We start from the raw sequence: 5,945 nt of genomic DNA, 5'->3' as shown, positions 1-5,945 counted from the left end.
TTATTATAAGTCTTATTTCATAAGATTGTATGATTATAGGAAGTTACTAGGCTAACAGCCACAGTGCCCTTACAAGCCTAGCTAAGTTCAACTTGTGTTCCTAAGGGTGTCTGGTTCAAGCAGACACTAAAATCAGCAGCTATTGCTCCTGTCCAAGAGGGACACAGTTGGAAGCCCCGGGGTGAACTTCCAATTACCCATCCAATCATCCAAATTAAGCTTAAATAGAGCCAATGAGGGGGTTTTGTTTAGCATGAATAGAAAGCTTGTTTCAAAAGTGGGGCAAATTCTGTTAGACAAATCTACCTCTCCAGCAAGATCTGTTGATATCACATACCAGGTTAAGGTCCTTAGAGCAAGTCACCATGTGCCATTTGTCTTGTGAATGTGCAGCATTTCCATTAAAGCTGTGTCAGAGATTGCTCTGTATGCAAGGCACAGGTCACCTCTGAGCAGTATGTATGGCACAGAGTAAAGTGACAATGATTTTAATCTGTCTGCGTAAGACAGATCTTGAAGACAGTGAATTGTTTTTGTAAGGAACCTTTGCTGTCTCTCCAATTGCTGCTGGCATTTGGAAAGGAACATATCAAAGGGAGAATTGTACAAAGAGTACAGGAGGAAGTTATAACCTCTTCTTTTCTTCTGGAGGCAATGCCCTTACTTATGAGATGAGCAGTATAAAATGCCCCTCTTTCTACTGTGGAGACATAGCGATTGAAGTTAAGGTTGCTGTCAACCTGTGTGCCCAGATCTCGCAACACTGACTGTGTGCTTAGGGTATTGCTATTGATGTAGTTTGCAGGATCATCACCAATGCATTTTTTTGCATTAAGTTTAAGACCATGACTTTGGCACAAGTCGTTAGTCTGCATAAGACCTTCTTGCAGGATGTGGACATTACTAGGGTTTTCAATGATCACTCCCAGTTTGCAGTCTTCAGAAAACTTTGTCAGCCACAGTTCTTTAGTATACTATACTTCTGAGAAGTAGATTATGAACAGTAGGAGTTCCAGAACAGATGTCTGTGGAATACCACTGGTTACAGGTCTACTGGTGTAGGTGGAGTCCCCTATTTTGACTGTGTGAGTTCTATCAGTGAGCCAGTTTGCAACCCGCCTGACAATATATAGTTTGATACCCAGTTGGGTGAGTTTATCAATGATGCCTGAGTGAGGGATTGTATCAAAGGCCTTGGACAAGTCTAGGTAGGCCATATGCACAGATTTGCCCTCGTCTATGGCTTTGGTGAAAGTCTCAAGGAAGTCCACGAAGTTTAAAAGGCATGATCTAATCTTGAAAATGCCAAACTGGGTGGGGTCTAGCATTTGGATATTTCCTATATTTTTGTCAATAAGGTCCATCATGATTCATTCCATGGCCTTGCAAATAAGGCTGGTCAGGCTAATGGGGCTATAGTTCCTGGGGTCTGTGACTGCACCCCCTTTGTCCAATGAGATGACAGTAGCTGTTTTCCATTCCACTGGGATGAAACCATTGCTTTAGCTGTGATTGAAAAGTGTACCCAATAGTGATGCCAATACCTATTTTAACCAATGTAGAATACAGCCTGAGATGTTGTCTGGTCCCATAGATTCTGTGTTTTTGGCCTTGGAGAGGGTATTTAAGACCTACTACTCAAGAGATACTAGGTGGGGGACAGGTGTTAGGGATGCTTTGAGGTATATCTGGTGAAAACAGGGGAGTGAAGTTTTCACTGAACCTGTGGCCAGCAGGTTTGCAATATCCATAGCTTCTATATATGTAGTACCATTAACTTTGAGTTCATTGCAGATCTGAACCATACCTTTGCGGTTATGGATGTAACTAAAGAATACCTTGTGGTTATCCTTGGTTAGAGACGCTAATTTGTATTCCTAGTTAACTTTGGAGGCTTTACTAGGAGTCTTATTTGCTTGTTTAAGTTGAGGTTTCATTTTTTGATCTACATTATTTGTGTAGTGAGGGATACATTACAATTTGTTAGTTTCATAGTTATTTTTTTTAAAGGTTAGGTCGATTAAGTAACTTTTAATAAGTATAAAGTCATATGGGTGCTTTTTCTGCTCCAGTTCAGTGATACTTTATTTTGTCTTTCCCCAGGATTCATGATCCTTGCGCCAGGCGCCCGCATAGCGTCGGCGTTATAAAGCCAAATATGGCCACCGAGCGATTCAGATATGAAGCAATCCCACGTGCACTACCGGCGTGCGCCGGTTGCCGCCGCGGCGTAGGTATGCTAAAGACACAGTGTGCGGTATAGCAGCATGCTAATGAAGGCAAATAGCGATCCACGGTTGGGCAGGCGAAGCGTGCACGGCAATGTAAACCAAAAAAAACGGTTTACATTTACCCAAACATGACCAAGGAGTAATGGAAGGCTGTCAACATCAGGTATCATACAGGTGCAATATGCCAATGGCGAAAGGCACCGAGAATGTCCAAAGAAAACATGCACAAACTGTAAATAATGACATAAATGTTATGTACGCAGAAACTACAGCAGAACCCTCGGATATGTGCACAGAAGGTGCAAAACAATGAAATAATATGAGAATGTCCTAAAAGAGCAGTATAATACACATCAGATGCACAGCCACCACACACCATAGTATGTATGGAAAGCCTCAACCCCAGCGCAAGGGTTGTCAAGGAGTGGCGGCAGTGTTCGGCGCCGTAACCATGTATTAGCAGTCAATGCCATGCAAATGAGGCAGATAATAGTGAATCGCAAAACCGGCGCCAGTGTAAGGATGGAGCAAACGGCGCAGCGGTAGTACACTGAGGAGTGGCCTACATGGGATACATGTCAATCGCAGAGGGGTGTGCCACTGTAGGAGGAAGCATATTGGAGGCCAGCAAACATGGGCTGTACAATGCACATCACAGCAGCAGGATCGGCGTGCGAGGAAATAGATGCGCTGAGAGTACATAATGCCCGCATAGATGCATGTGCACGAGGATGACTACGTTCCCCAACCCAGTCATGTGACGGCCTCCCCGTCAACAACCACGGATATAGGAAGGTAATGCGGAGAATATGAGGAAATGCGGAAGCAGTGTAATTGGAGCCGTAATGAGCAATCAACAGCAATCAATCCAGGAAGGGCAAACGGCGGCAGCTGACAACTCTGCATGCAGACTCCTGCATAACGGGAAAGGGGAGGCATAGGAATGCAAAGATAGTAGGGGATGTAGTAATAATGCAAAGAGCAAAGAACCGAAATAGCACAGCCAAGTACAGAGGTAGCATAACGGCGGCGGCAGACAAAATGCATCATATGCCATGTGCCTGCAGGATGCACTGCAGGCAATAGTAGGTGCAACGTGCAGAAACAGTAATGTAAGATGCAAAGCTAAGCCAATGCAGGCAACTGTAATGTAACACGAAAGGCAATACCGTTGCAGTTGCAACGGTAAAACACCGAAGATACCCCACAGATACGGCTGCACAGACACACCCAATGACATCACCGGGTATACAGCACAACAGTATAAAGTGTGAATGCACACAACACACAGCATGATTTCCCAAACGCCGCACCGTAGGGTGTAAACACACGGGGAACTTTTAATATGTATATGTTGGGTGCAGCCGTGGCCGTGATGCATAGGTATGTGTCAGAGACAGACGGAGTTGCGGAGGAGGGTGCCGACAACTACCGTAGGCCTCACAGGAGAAGGAGAGTGTTCAGACCAAGGGTGACCTACCAGGGGCTGCAAGACCTGGAGATAGTAGAGCGCTACAGGGTGGACAGGGACACGTTACAGCAAATAGTGGAGCTGTGCCGGCCACGCCTGAGAACAAGAGACAACAGAGGGGAGCCCATCCCAGTGGACACAAAGGTATGTGTGAGCTTGCGAATACTGGCTACAGGTACCTTTCAAAGGCCAACCGGGGATATAATGGGTATCTCACAGGCATCAGCATCCAGGGTACTACACCAGTTCCTGGATGCCATGTTACGACATGCCCATGAGTATATAAGCTTCCCCAGATCTCAGGTGGAGGTGGCTAGCAATATGCGCCACTTCCACCGTGTGGCACAATACCCGGAGGTACTGGGTGCGATAGACTGTACACACATAGAAATCAAGTCACCGCCCGGGGAGCAGGGTAGACGCTACATAAACCGCAAGGGATACCCCTCCATCAATTGCCAGGTTGTGTGCAATGCGCAGGGCATTATCATGGATGTGTGTGCTGGCAGCCCTGGAAGCTACCACGACTCCCATATCTGGCATGCCTCACAGCTGTATCAGGTATTCGCCAGGGGGGACATCACACAAGGTCACCTTGTGGGGGATGCTGGCTATGCACTGGAGCCATGGATGATGACACCCATCAGAAATGCACACACACACATGCAAGAATGCCATAATGAGGCACACGCACAAACCAGAATAATCATAGAGCGTGTGTTTGGGATGTTGAAATCACGGTTCCAGTGCTTGGATACATCCGGTGGAGCCTTGCAGTACTCTCCAGGCACATGTGCCCACATATTCATAGTATGTTGTATGCTACACAATATGATTCTGCGGAAACAGCTGCTGCAGGGACATAATGGTGTAGGGCCACCAAGCCCGCCACAACTGCCAAGGCAAGCACAGGCACAGGGCATTCAGCGCCATGAACACACTGTGCCAGCCCCAGTAGGTAGACGGAGGCGCACTAATATGCCTACGCCCTGGCAAAGAGGGAACGCATAGCACATACTTTGACAGTGTAGGCCCCATGGACTGACACCTCCTTACCTGCACACACAGTGAAATGGACGCCACACAAACATGTCCGCCCGTAATGTGTACCGTATGGGCGGACCTATGTGTGACTCCAACAAAGTTACCACTCAAACACTGCACACCCAATAGCCAGCAGAGCATGGAACGCCAACACCTTAACAGACGCGGTTCTACAGCAGACGGCATAGCAGATGCTGCCACTGTCGCCGCAAGTCGACTACATATGTACTTATGTGCATACACAGATACGGAAATAGATATCAGTACACACGAGAAATATATGTACACATACACAGATATAAAGTACAACAGGTTAATATGGAACCCAGGGATGCAAGTTTACAGATAAGTAAGACGCGAAATCTCCACATAGTAAACATAGTGAACGACAACCCGATCATCCGGGAGGGTGGGCAGAGCAGGGAACGCCAGCCATGGAAATGTCAACCTGCATCAACACATATCCGCGGGTCGGGATGATCGCCAGGCCACGGTACAGTAACGGGATATGTGCGTGTCATATCCATAGGATATGAGTGCGGAGGTACACACCGCCGCCGGCGATGCGGCCAACGTAGGTACTGTGTGCAACCGTCGGTGCGAAAGCGGCAATCATACCTGTCAAGTGTACGTCATTATGAGGAACTTTTAGTTATGTACTCACCATAACTTCAGATGTTTGGGATCCATCTCGCCTACATTCTGACTGATGGGTTCGGAGCCAATCCCTCGGCTCCGACTCGGCACGCTTATGCCAAAGAGCGATGTCTCTTATTGGCTGAGCTTACTATATCCCAGGATGCACCACTATCAGTCCCCCAGATCTAGTTTGTCCGCATACATGCACACATGCACGCCCTGCTTATATAACATCGTCAGATGAAACAAGATAAAACAGTAGAACTCAAAACCGTTCAATCTCTTCTGATCTCCAAGGCAGGGGAAGGAGGGTAGAGTTAGGAATGTAGGCGAGATGGATCCCAAACATCTGAAGTTATGGTGAGTACATAACTAAAAGATGTTATGTGATCCTATCTCGCCTACATTCTGACTGATGGGACAGCCCCTAGCACCTGAATCCTGGGTGGCTCACTGGAAAACACTCCTGAGTACCGTGGAACCAAATGATGCTCGTCCTTTAGATGCCACATCCAATTTGTAGTGGGAAATGAAAGTGTGCGGATTGGACCAAGTAGCCG

Source organism: Protopterus annectens, chromosome 9.part0, assembly GCF_019279795.1.
Source record: "Protopterus annectens isolate FY-2018-M chromosome 9.part0, PAN1.0, whole genome shotgun sequence".
Lineage (NCBI taxonomy): Eukaryota > Metazoa > Chordata > Ceratodontiformes > Protopteridae > Protopterus > Protopterus annectens.
Note: the sequence above shows the minus strand (reverse complement) of the source record.